General features: G+C 36.6%; 1 non-coding gene across 1 annotated transcript; it reads left to right on the forward strand.

The window, feature by feature from the left end:
* The first annotated feature begins 12,014 nt into the window (after window positions 1-12,014).
* LOC120892476 (small nucleolar RNA SNORA67) lies at window positions 12,015-12,157 on the forward strand. Its single transcript, XR_005737194.1, has one exon. It is a non-coding gene; the product is annotated as a small nucleolar RNA SNORA67 (small nucleolar RNA).
* Window positions 12,158-12,786: the final 629 nt, after the last annotated feature.

The following is a 12,786-nucleotide window of genomic DNA, read 5'->3' on the forward strand; positions in this document are numbered from 1 at the left end:
GCCAATGCTAAAAGATTAAATACTACCAGGACTGGTTGAATGAGGCACCTAAAAATTATACAGTGTACCATAGATTTAGGAGTAGATTCCATTAAGAAACATCATCTAAACCGAAGGAGGGCAGGTATTGCAGGATCCATCCAGTTCATCTTAAGAATTTCAGTGCTAAGTCATGCAAGCATTGTTCTGGTTTTTAAAAATAAAATTGTAGTATTAATAAGTAGTATTCTATAGCAAGAAAAGGAACAAATAGGAAATTTTAAATGCTATACATCTCTAGTGAACTGTTAATTTAAAATAAAAGTAAAATTTACGTATTTTGTTTTACAAAAAAAAATCTTTATTGAATATCCCACACATACTGCCATATATAAGGGGACTACAGAGTTGTATCCTTGATCTTAAATAAATTTTGTGCAGAATTCCAAACATACATATTTACAACTAGTACTTAAGCCAGAACCTGATATTGATTTAGGTTAGAAAGTTATGCTGAATGCTAATGTTGATGCAAGTGAGACAAAAGAGTGAGTAGGGCCAGGGTTGTGTCTCAGTGATAGAGCGCTTGCCTAGCACATGTGAAGCACTGGGTTCCATCCCCAGTACCACATTAAAAATAAGTAAATAAAATAGTGAGTGGGAACATAACGTAAAATCAGATATTGTGGAAAGTATGAAAATATGTTTAGGAATAAACATGTTTCTATTAAGCCTAGTTTGTGTACAGTATTTACATTTTTCCAAATTTAATATCATCAATGTTTTCACTTCAAAGTTAGCTTTCAAAAATTCATGTCTAAAAAAGAAAATTTTCCATACGTATTATTGGTATATTGTACATATTGGCAAGATTTGTTGATACATATTCATACCGGCACATAATATAACAATATAATTTGGCCAACATAAAAAAGACAATTTTTTTAAAACTCTCAATGTAAACTGTTAGGTTGCTTTCCTAAAACTACAATCCTATCAGAACTATGTAAAAGTAAACATTTAAGTAAGAAAATCTGTGTTTATTTGATAGGAAAAGTTGTGTCGAATAGTTTCATATAGACATATGAGACATAAACAAGTGTTAAATCCAATTTTGTTAAGCCAGTGGACTTTGACCTCAAAGTATTAATCTGAGAGTTGTGAATATAAGTACAGTTGCTAATTTGGTTGAGATTGCCTAGGAAAAAATTTAGAGTGAGAAGAGAAGAAAAGCGGAGAAACCAGATGTGAAGTGTTTGAACTGTTAATGCTCTACAGATGAAAATGAACCTGAAGAGCAAGAGAGATAAGAGGAAAATTAAAAGGCATCAACACAGTGTTTCTAGAAGGGGGAGAATTCACAGTGTCAAGTCCTTACCAAGATCAATCTTGGTCACCAAGTGGATGAGAACAAGAAAATAGTGTCTTGGATTTAGTAATGTGGAAGGCTTTTTCTAACCTTATCCACAATTGTTTGAGCTCCTGATAGCAGAGACCAAAACAAAGCATAGGTGAAGAAATGGAGATGTAAGTGCAAAAAAGTGATTTTATAGGTGAAGAAAAGGACAAAGCAGGGGCTGGGGTAGTGGCTTAGATGTAGGGCACTTGCTTGGCACCTGTGAGGCTCTGGGTTCAATTCTTAGCACCACATACAAATAAATAAAGGCCCATCAATGACTAAAAGAAATTAAAATTTAAAAGGACAAAGCAGTAAAGGAAGTATACCTCTAAAGTGACTTTGTTTTCTTTGCATTAAATTTGTTGGGATTAAAGCATGTTGAACTGATATTGGGAAGGATTTAATTGATAAGCACTAAGTAACCAAGAGAAGATAGGCACAGTTGCTGTGTAGAAAGAAGGTAGAAAAGAAAGCTGGAAGAGGATAGGTATCAAAGTTCAAATGCAAAGATTGGCTTACTTTTTTTTTCACTGAGAATCTAAACCAAGGATGCACTATCACTGAACTATATCTTCAGCCTCTTTTAAAATGTTATTTTGAAACAGGGTCTCCCTAAATTACAGAGGCTCACCTCAAACTTGCCATCCTCCTTCCTCAGCTTCCCAAGTAACTAGGATTGTCAATGTACACCACCACACCAGCTCAGAGATTAGCTTTAAGTAGAGACAGCTCCACCAGCTTTTCTATAAATTGTTCTTCAATTGTTCTGATATAGTCATTTAGCATGTATTATAATAGTATATAAGGCATAGCACTGACAGGTTGTCAGCTGACTTCCCTGATAGTTTCTGTTGAAGACACTCTAGATTTAGGGGAAAGTAAGGAGAAAGAAGGAGAAAAACCTCCCATTTCTAGTGAAAAATATTAAAAGAAGTCCTCATAGGTCTAAAGAACACACTATTGTAAGCTAGGAGAGGATCTAGAAGGGGATCCCTGTTCTGATCACTAATGAATAAGTTAAGGCACTTATTTTATTATCTGTGCTCTTCAACTGTGAGAAGTGAACATACTTTTGATATTCAATGAAGCCGGGTTAATCTCAAAGGATTCCACCCCATAGCCTTTTTTGCATTTGAAAGAAACTAAAAATCATGAACCATAGATGTCAACAAACCTAGGGTGGCGAAAGGAAAAAGGAATTAAAGTCAAGTACCATAAAGAAATGGTGCCCATTTGTGTAACCTGTGATTAAGGTGCTATTCATCATCCAAGATTAAAGGAAGAAGTTTATTAGGTTGAGTAGATGCCAGAGAGCTACAGGAATTGAGGCTATCAGTGATTTCCAAGGAAAGACAAAGAAGTGCATTTTATCACCACTACCACTACCTCATTCTTTTATCTGACAAGAAAAACTGATCCACTACAGCCACAAACTCAAAGATCTGTTTTTGCTAGAAAGATGTTTCTTAGGTTAGCTTGTCAGTTGGCCTATATTCACTATTAACAAGTGCTAAATGCTAAACAGTTTTTATGTCTCTCCCATAGAGTCCTTCTGTGAAGGAATAAAATGTACTTGTATGATAGACATATGACAGAACAATATACTTCCAAATACTGAAACTTCTTCACTTGTTAAAATAGTTCTCTGGAAAAGAAAGTAGCTGATTAATTATTTAAATTAAATGTTTGGTCAAGAAATAGTAATTTCAAGGCCAGTTGTAGTGTCACACACCTGTAATCCCAGTAACTCAGTAGTCCTGAGGCAGTAGGATCACAAATTTGAGGCCCACTTGAGCAATTCCGCAAGATCCTGTCTCAAAATTTATAAAGAACTGGGAATGTAACTCAGGAGTAGAACACTTGCCTAGTATGTGCAAAACCCTGGATTCAATCTCTACTACCATTAAAAAAGAAAGAAACATGAAATAATAATTTTAACAAAAAGTAAAAGATAATATCATACTAGGAGATTTTGTTTGTTTCTTCTTGAGACAGAGTCTTATTATGTCGCTCAGGCTGGCCTTGAACTCCTGGTCTCAAGTGATCCTCCTTCCTCAGCTTCTTGAGTAACAGGGACCGCAAGCACATGCCACCATGTTCTGATAAAGATTTTTTTTTTAGTTGTAGATGGACACAATATGTTTATTTTTATGTGGTGCTGAGGCTCAAACCCAGGGCCTCAAGCCTTCGAGGTAAGTGCTCTACCACTGAACTACAACCCCAGCCTAAGATTAGTTTATATTAATAGTACATCAATCCCCCACTTCAGCAAATGATGATTTAAAGATGAACAAGACTAGGGAAGGAAGAGAGGTGAGAAAGAGGAAGTACTGGGAACTGAAATGGAGCAAATTACATTCTACACATTAAAACCCACCCCAGTATTATGTATTTCTATAATGTACTAAAAAATTTTTCAAAAATGAGCAAGACTGAAAATGTAAACTGTATTCCTGAGGGAGTTCTCAGAATACAATGTCAATATGATTGTATTACAAGAAGTAGTTTACTCCATATACATGAAGCAAACAGAAAACTGAATTATCTATGAATGATGAGTCAGAACCTCTATGTGAGGCTCAGTCTGAGGATGTTTAGAAAGTAGAATGATGGATCATGGCATCTTCTAGGCATATTTACAAAGGTAAGGTGGTAGAGTGTTCGATTGCTTTGCTATCCAGCTACTGGATAGTTACATCAACTAGTTTTTCCTAGAAAGGCAAAAGCTAAGGTGCAATCAGAACCCAAGGATAAGAGCATCAACTAACACAAGGTACAAAACAGTCATGACTCTTGTTAATAGGCATGATTCTCAACAATAATTTCTTTAAAATAGGTAATACATAAACGTAGTGTTAATGTATTAATCAAATCATGCAAAATTATATCTTTTAAAATATTTTTTTAGTTGTAGATAGACACAATAGCTTTATGTGTGTATTTATTTTTATGTGGTGTTGAAGATTGAACCCAGAGCCTCACACCTGCAAGGCAAGCGCTTTACCACTGAACTATAGCCCCAGCCCCACAAAATTATATCTTAACACATGTACACGAATGCCAGTATGTGTCCACACACACACAGAGTATGTTTGTCTCAAAACACTGTACTCTAGTCATTCAGTTCTCCACAGTATTGTTACCTATTTCTTCTGTATCATTGCAGAGATGGTCCATGTAGTGTTTTATCACTTTTAAATTTGGTAATTGTGCTGTACTTGGTATTTTGACAAATTTTCCACCTGTTATGGAAGTATATAGTGTTCCTAAATTGAGAGAAAAAGGAAAAGGAAGCAAAATAGACAGATCCTGTGTCACCAAAAAAAAAAAAAAGACACTGGGGGGAAAAGATATGAAAAGGTAAATCTTTGAAAATATTTGGAAGAATAATTCCCCCTCTCAACAACATAGCTAAGTTAAAGTTGAACTTCACATTTGATAGTCTATTTTTCCATAGTATTTGCTTCCAAGGAAATTCATTTTCCTTAGGGAGGAAGTTTCCTAAATTCCCTTTAGCACCAACATAGATTATAAACAAATAAATATTTAAGTGGAATTGGAGAAAAGAAACATACACTTACAACATAAGATTTCATGAGGGTTGGGGCTATAGCTCAGTGGCAGAGTGCTTGCCTAGCATGTGTGAGGCACTGGGTTCAATCCAAGGAAGGAAGGAAGGAAGGAAGGAAGGAGGGAGGGAGGGAGGGAGGGAGGGAGGGAGGGAAGGAATTCTGTCCATCTCCAACTACAAAAAAAAAAAAATTAAAAAAAGATTCTGGCTGTGTCATATCTAGCTATGTGACCTTGGGCCAAGTTATTTATCTCTGAACTTTGTTTTCCTAAATTATAAAAATGGATATAATATTAGCTATTACAGAAATACCTGTGAAATATCTGGCACATAGAAAGAACGTAATAAGTGGTGACTATTATTATTTTCTTAGCTGTTGTTTAAAGGAAATGATAATTGTTGTATTTATATCTGTTTCTTTCCCCTAATTTACCTTAATATTTATTTTTTATGATCTTTTTTGGCTCTGAAAGGATATATGGCAATTTCCTCCCCAAGGAAGGTAAGTTTTCCCTGGAATCAGATTCTATGAAAAATAATAATAATAATCAAGTTTAATTTAAGCTCTAAAAAGCCTTTTAGGCATATCCCAGGGAGTAGAACAGGAATATATCCTGCTGGTGTGAAGGACCTCAAAGGAATCCTGGTTTGTAACCAATCCCTCTATTTGACCAAAAAGTAATAAAAAGCAAAAAAAAAAAAAAAAAAACAGTGGCAAATTAGACATTGGGTAAAAGTATTCTAGTAAATATAGAAACCTATAGTATTTAGAAACCTATATTCTAGTGAATATAGAAACCTGCATATGTGTTTTTAATTTGACTGCACTTCTAGGCTCCATTTATAACAAACATTTCCTAGAGGCTGCTAAAGTACAAATATGACATGTAATTTACATTGAGTTTATTTAACCAAGAACAATTCATTATCATTTATATAATAGCTTGGGAATTGATTCAACTGATATATAATTCCATTATGAAAATTGTTATACTTAATTTATACTATATTACTAATTATTCTAAATGGGGAGGGCACAGAGGATTAAACCCAGGACCTTCAGCATGCTAGGCAAGTGCTCTATCCCTGAGTTACACACTCAGCCCTTTTACCTACTATTGTAATCACAAATTAATCCTCATGATTTCAAGTGAGGAGAAGGTCAACTCTAATTCATAGAGCCTACCTTTTAGGTTCTCTTCTTTGTCTTCCCCTCCTCTTCTTCTTCCTCCAAGTAAGAGAATGGGGCCATGCATGGTGACTCATATCTGAAATCCCAGTTGTTGGGAAGTTGAGGCAGGATTGAAAAATTCAAGGCCAACCTCAGTAATTAAGCAATTCCCTGTCTGAAAATAAAAAATAAAAGAAGGAGCTGGGGATGTAGCTCAGTGGAAGAGTACTTGTCCTGGGTTCAATCCCTGACACCTCAAAAACATAAAAGAAAAATAAAAGGGTTGGGAGGTGTGGCTCAGTGGTAGAGTGCCCTTAGGTTCAATCCCCAGAACTATGGGAACAAAACAAAATATAGTACAGCATAGTTGGGAGTTTAGGCTATCACAAGAACTATTTCCAGAAAACTACAAGAAAATAATTGCATTCCCCACTATTACCACCAATTATGCTTTCATTCCATGCTTTTCTTTACAATTAATGGACATCTCCATAGGTTCTGGGTCTTTGTTCAGAATTTGTATGCTGATGTTGCCAAGGCTGGGTTAGAATTCTCAATCCTTCTGCCTTAGCATCCCAAGTAGCTGGAATTACAGGTGTGCGCCACCATGTGCAGCAGTATGCCCTCCCTTATGTAGTCTGACCCTAGGGTTATTCCCTGCACAGGTTTTATTATTTTTCCATTCATTACATTCTGTTGTTGACTGTGTTAGTTGACTATAAATTTGACCTCATGCTTTATAATGAAATCAAGTTAGGATTCATCTATTTTTAGGGTCATTAACTTCAGAGATATTTATTATGTGCATTTTCTGTGTGTTAGAGAAATCTATAAATGAAAGTTATCCTTACTTAAAGGTTGTCTAGTATGGAAAACATGAAAATCAGCTGCAGCACATTGTAATTACTACTACAGTGACGGTATATCAGGATATCATTGGACTTCAATAGAGGAACACTTAATGTAGTTATGGAATGAAAGGTGACAAAAAGTTGACTTCAAAATGAAAGAGCTACTGCTATCCCAGGCAGAAGGAACAGTTTTTGCAAAACAGAGGCTTAAGAAAACCTGGAGAATTCAAGAAATTACAAATGGTTTGTAGAAGGAATACTATCATAATGAGAATTTTGGAAAGTCTAATGGATATCAGATCATTAAAAAGCCTCAGGCATTCATTTTAACACATTTGAACTTTATCTGGATAATGATGGGTTACCCACTACAATAGAAAAGTTATATAAACAGATTGACATTTAGAAATTCAATTCTGGCAAAGTTTGAAGGAGGGATTGCAGAAAGACAATAGAGCAGGGCCAGGGAGATAGCTCAGCTGTAGAGTGCTTACCTAGCATGCACAACATCTTGTGTGCAACCCCCAGTGTCACACACACACACACACACAAAAAAAAAAAGACAAGAGACCAGACATAGTTAGAGGACTGATAAAGTAACTTAAAGAAGAAAAGAGCAGGGCCTGGACCAGAGGAGCAATTTCAAGAGCTATATGGAGTATCTATAGAAACATTACCATTCTGAAAGGCCCTTTCTAAGTATGGCAATCTGGACAAGGGCTCCTAGGAAAAGATCAAACTAAAAGCATCTAACATACACATGTAAAAAGTAAAGAATTTAATCCTACTTGTCATAAACTGGAGAAATATCTGATGAAGAATAATAATCTTTGCTATATCAAAGGAATAGAAAAAATTAATTAAAGATTATTGAAAGATTCTAATCCAATTTAATCCCCTTTGCAATCTCCCTGCCAAATGGAAAGCCAGAGTATGTTGAATAATTCCAGTGAAAGTAATCCTCTATTCGCTAAGAAAACTCTCTCGCACACCTTTAATTAAAAGAAGAAAAAAATGAAGAAGTTTTGTTCAATAGGGACTAGCAAATAGTCCTGGGCTGGGGTTGTAGCTCAGTGGTAGAGCACTTGCCTTGCATGTGTGAGGCGCTGGGTTCAGTTCTCAGCACTACATATAAATAAAAAAATAAAATAAAGGTTCATCAACAACTAAAAAAAATGTAAAAGAAAAAAAAGATTTCGGGTCCTATCTAGATTTTCTGTTGACTTCATTTGCACCACCTTCTTGAAATTCATCTCTGTAGAGTGAGGCATAATTTATATGTATGGCTGACTTTATGGATAGGTAAAAGGAAGCTATTCCCTAAGTAGTCATTTGTGGGGTCAGGAAACAAAGCCCTTCCTCTCTCAACCACCCCCACCCCAGGCTATCATACAGTCTCAAATCCCACCATTAGCATTTCTGAAGAAATAGCACATTAAACTAAGTCACATTAGGGTGTCAATGACATATCAGATAGACTTCATCCTGACATTGGGGACCCTGGGAAATACAGAACTACTAGCAAAAGAAAGAGCACTTAAAAGTGAATAAGAGGGAAACAATACTAAGGCAAGGTGAACCAGAGGTTGCCAGTGGTCCACAGACAGAGGGGCTTGATCAATTGACTGCATAAGAAGAACCTGAAATTTGTTCAAATACTGTTGCTGAGGATTCCTCCTTGATTATTTTTTTTTCTTTTTCCTGGTACTAGGGATTTAACCCAGGGACTCTCTACCACTGAGCTACACCCTAACCTTATTTATTTATTTATTTGTTTTAAATTTTGAGACAGGGTCTTGCTAAGTTGCCAAGATTGACCTCAACTTTTGATCCTCCTGTCTACGCATCCCTAATAGCTGGGATTAAGTGTGTACAATCCTGCCAGGTGAGGTGTTCCTTCTAATATTATTTTTCTCATTTGTCTGGGGTGGATTCCTGGAGGATTATAATATGCAGCTAAGTTTAGGAACTGTTAACTGTGAATCCACATCAAAAAAATAACAAATAAAAAACTCCCACCTCACATAAACATGTAAAGTCAATTGTCCCTAATCTTCCCAAGGCTATCTCAGCTTGTTCATGCAAAGGGCTGTCATGCTGAACGCTGAGGGAAAGGTCATGGGAAAATTTAATGGCCGTTAGGTGCCTGATCAAGTTTGTCACTGATTATTTAAGTTTCTGTCTACTTGAGCCAACAGGTAGATTTCAGTAAGCAAAATTATGCTAATAAGTGTAACTTTTGGCAGTTGGGGGCTGGGGCTGTGGCTCAGTGGTAGGGCACTTGCCTAGCATGTGTAAGACACTGGGTTCGATTCTCAGCACTGCATATAAATAAATAAAGAAAATAAAATTCCATCAACATGTTAAAATATATATATATATAAATATAAATAAAACTTTTGGCAGTTTGAATATCTATGTCCCCCAGGATCAATTTTATGAATTTGTAACATTAAGTCATCAGGCCTCCTAGTAAGTTTGAGAAATAAATGGTTGTGATTTTTCTTTAGAAAATGGACAAGGAGAGCTGGGGTTGTGGCTCAGTGGTAGAGCGTTCACCTAGCACATGTGAGGCCCCTGGGTTCGATCCTCAACACCACATAAAAATAAATAAATAAAGGTATTGTGCCAAACTATAACTTTTAAAAAATTTTTAAAATATTTTTATAAAAAGAAAGAAAATGGACAAGGATGAGCTTTGGGCATAGCTTGTGGTAGAATCCTCATCCAATAAGTCAAGGCCTTGGGTTTAGTCCCCAGCAATGCAAGAAAGAAAAGAAAAATGAATGAGAAGGTAAAACTGGGCTGGGGTTGTAGCTCAGTGGTAGAGTGCTTGCTTAGCATGTGTGAGGCACTGGGTTCAAGTCTCAGTACTGCATGTAAATCAATAAAAGTCCACTGACATTATTATATTTTATAATAATGATAATATAAAATATGTATATGGTAAAACTGCATATTAGTATAGCAATTTTAATTTGTGTATGTTGGGGGAGGGTTAGTTTTCAAATCCAGGGCCTCACACATTCCAAGTTAACATTCTACCACTAAGTTATATATACCCAAGTCTAATACTTTCACATTCAATTGCAGTTAAAGAACTGTAAATATAAAATTAACAGGCTTTTTTTTTTAAAGAGAGAGTGAGAGAGAGAGGGGGACAGAGAAAGAGAGAGAGAATTTTTTAAATATTTATTTAGTTCTCGGTGGACATAACATCTTTGTTTGTATGTGGTGCTGAGGATCGAACCCTGGTCGCACACATGCCAGGCAAGCGCGCTACCACCTGAGCCACATCCCCAGCCTAACAGGCATTTTTAACACCCTACAATTTGTAAAACTCATTTTTATATTTGATTCTTTTCTTTGGTAGGGTAGGTAATAGGGATTGGGGATTGAATCCATGGATGCTTTATGCTACATCCGCAGTGTTTTTTTGGTTGGTTTTTTTTTTTTTTTTTTAATTTTGAGACAGGGGCTCCCTAAATTGATGAGAGTATCACCAAATTGCCAACACTGTCCTCAAACTTGTGATACTCCTGTGTCAGGGCCCCAAATTACTGGAATTATAGGCGTATACCACCAACCCCAGCTATTTGATCTTTTAACAATCCTCTGACATACATAGGCTAGATTTGGGCTTTTTGTTTTGTTTTTTGGCACTGGGGCTTGAACCCAGGAGCACATTACCCCTGAGTTACATCCCCAGAGCCCTTTTTATTTTTTTTACTTTAAGACAGGGACTTACTAAGTTATTTAGGGCCTTGCTAAATTGCTGAGTCTGGCCTCAAACTTGTGATCCTCCTGCTTCAGCATCCTAAATCGCTTTGATTACAGGCATTTACCACTGTGCCCAGCTATAGGCCAGTTTTGAACCAGTCATTTTATAAATGAGGACTTCTCAAATGTCAAATTTTGAGGAAGCTTGCCTAATATCTATAAGAACACTCTATGTTTTTTTGTTTTGTTTTTTATTAAAGCCAGTTATGGGCTGGGTATAATGTTGCAAGTCTGTAATCCCAGCAATTTGGGAGACAGGGGCAAGAAGATTGCAAATTTGAGGCCATCCAGACGGTTTAGCGAGATCCTGTCTCCAAATGAAAAATTTGGGATTGTGACTCAGTGGTATAGCGCTTGCCTAGCATATGTGAGGCACTGAGTTCGATCCTCAGCACCACATACAAAAATAAATAAAATAAAGTTATTATATCCATCTACAACTAAAAATATATTTTTTTTAATTTTTATTGTTGGTTGTTCAAAACATTACATAGTTCTTGACAAATTATATTTCACACTTTGATTCAAGTGGGTTATGAACTCCCATTTTTACCCCGTATACAGATTGCAGCATCACATCGGTTACACATCCACTGTTTTACATATTGCTATACTAGTGTCTGTTGTATTCTGCTGCCTTTCCTATCCTCTGCTATTCCCCATCCCCTCCCCTCCCATCTTCTACCCCATCTACTGTAATTCATTTCTCCCCCTTGTTTGTTTTCCCCCCTTTCCCCTCACTTCCTATTGTATGTAATTTTGTATAACCATGAGGGTGTCCTTCCATTTCCATGCAATTTCCCTTCTCTTTCCTTTTCCCTCCCACCTCTCACCGCTGTTTAATGTCAATCTTCTTCTCATGCTCTTCCTCCCAACTCTGTTCTTAGTTACTCTCCTTATATCAAAGAAAACATTTGGCATTTAAGGGTGGGGATGGAGCTCAATGGTAGATAGAGGGTTCCTGAGTTCCATCTCCAGAACTGCTAAATAAATAAATAAAATCCAATTATGAGCCAGAGTTTCATACATTGCTTTGTGTTTTCTTAATAATTATAATAAATAATACAGAAATTATAATAATTAACTCAAAGTCTAATTACTCCTGGACATATGTAGTATATAATATATCTTTTATTGAGCTCCTATTCTAAGCCAAGCACTGTGACAATTGTCTCAATCCTCATAATATTACTATGAGAAGTTATCTTATTTTGTAAAACAAGGTAATTGAGACTCTGAGAGGCTAAGTCAGGCACCTAATGCTTATTAGGTGATTTCCTCTCCATAGGGCCAACTAGTGCCTCTCTTAGGAAAGTAGCAATTTGGAAGAAAACCTGGCATGCTTAAGATCTTTGGGAAACAGAGGATACTTGATTTCTCTTGCATTTCTTTGACTGCCTACATGTATATTTAAGTCCCTCTGATGGATCATATCCTCAATTCAAAGGATGAATTTGCCATCTTTCTTGACATAGGCCAGAAGCATTGATGTGCAGCAGGTTTCTGTAGTCATCAACTATGACCTTCCCACCAATAGGGAAACTACATCCACAGAATTGGTCAAGGTAGGTGTTTTCAATGAAAGGGTGTGGCTATTAACATGGTGACAGAAGAAGACAAGAGAACTCTTCGAGACATGGAGACCTTCTACAACACCTCCATTGAAGAGATGCCTCTCAATGTTGCTGACCTCATCTGAGAAGGGTTGTCCTGCTACCTAGTTCCAGCCAGGGTTCAATCCTAGGGACTAAGGAGCAGATAGAAGAGAGGGAAGGGAGTCAAGGGATGGACATCTTTTCTTTTTTTTTTTTTTTTTTTGGTCTTTTTTCTTTGAATAAATGTCACTTTTTGAGGCAAAAGAAGGAACCGTGAACATTTTAGACACTCTTTTCTTTGGGGTAGGCTCTTGTCCCAGGCGCTCTCTCCTACCAGAAAACATTAATCCATGCCCCTAACCTAGTCACCTCCAGATCCCAGAGGCTCTCCCACCCCACTTGAATCCCTCTGAAAATGATTTAAGGAGTTATAACGTCAC

The sequence above is a fragment of the Ictidomys tridecemlineatus genome, chromosome 9 (assembly GCF_052094955.1).
Source record: "Ictidomys tridecemlineatus isolate mIctTri1 chromosome 9, mIctTri1.hap1, whole genome shotgun sequence".
NCBI classification, from domain to species: Eukaryota; Metazoa; Chordata; class Mammalia; order Rodentia; family Sciuridae; genus Ictidomys; species Ictidomys tridecemlineatus.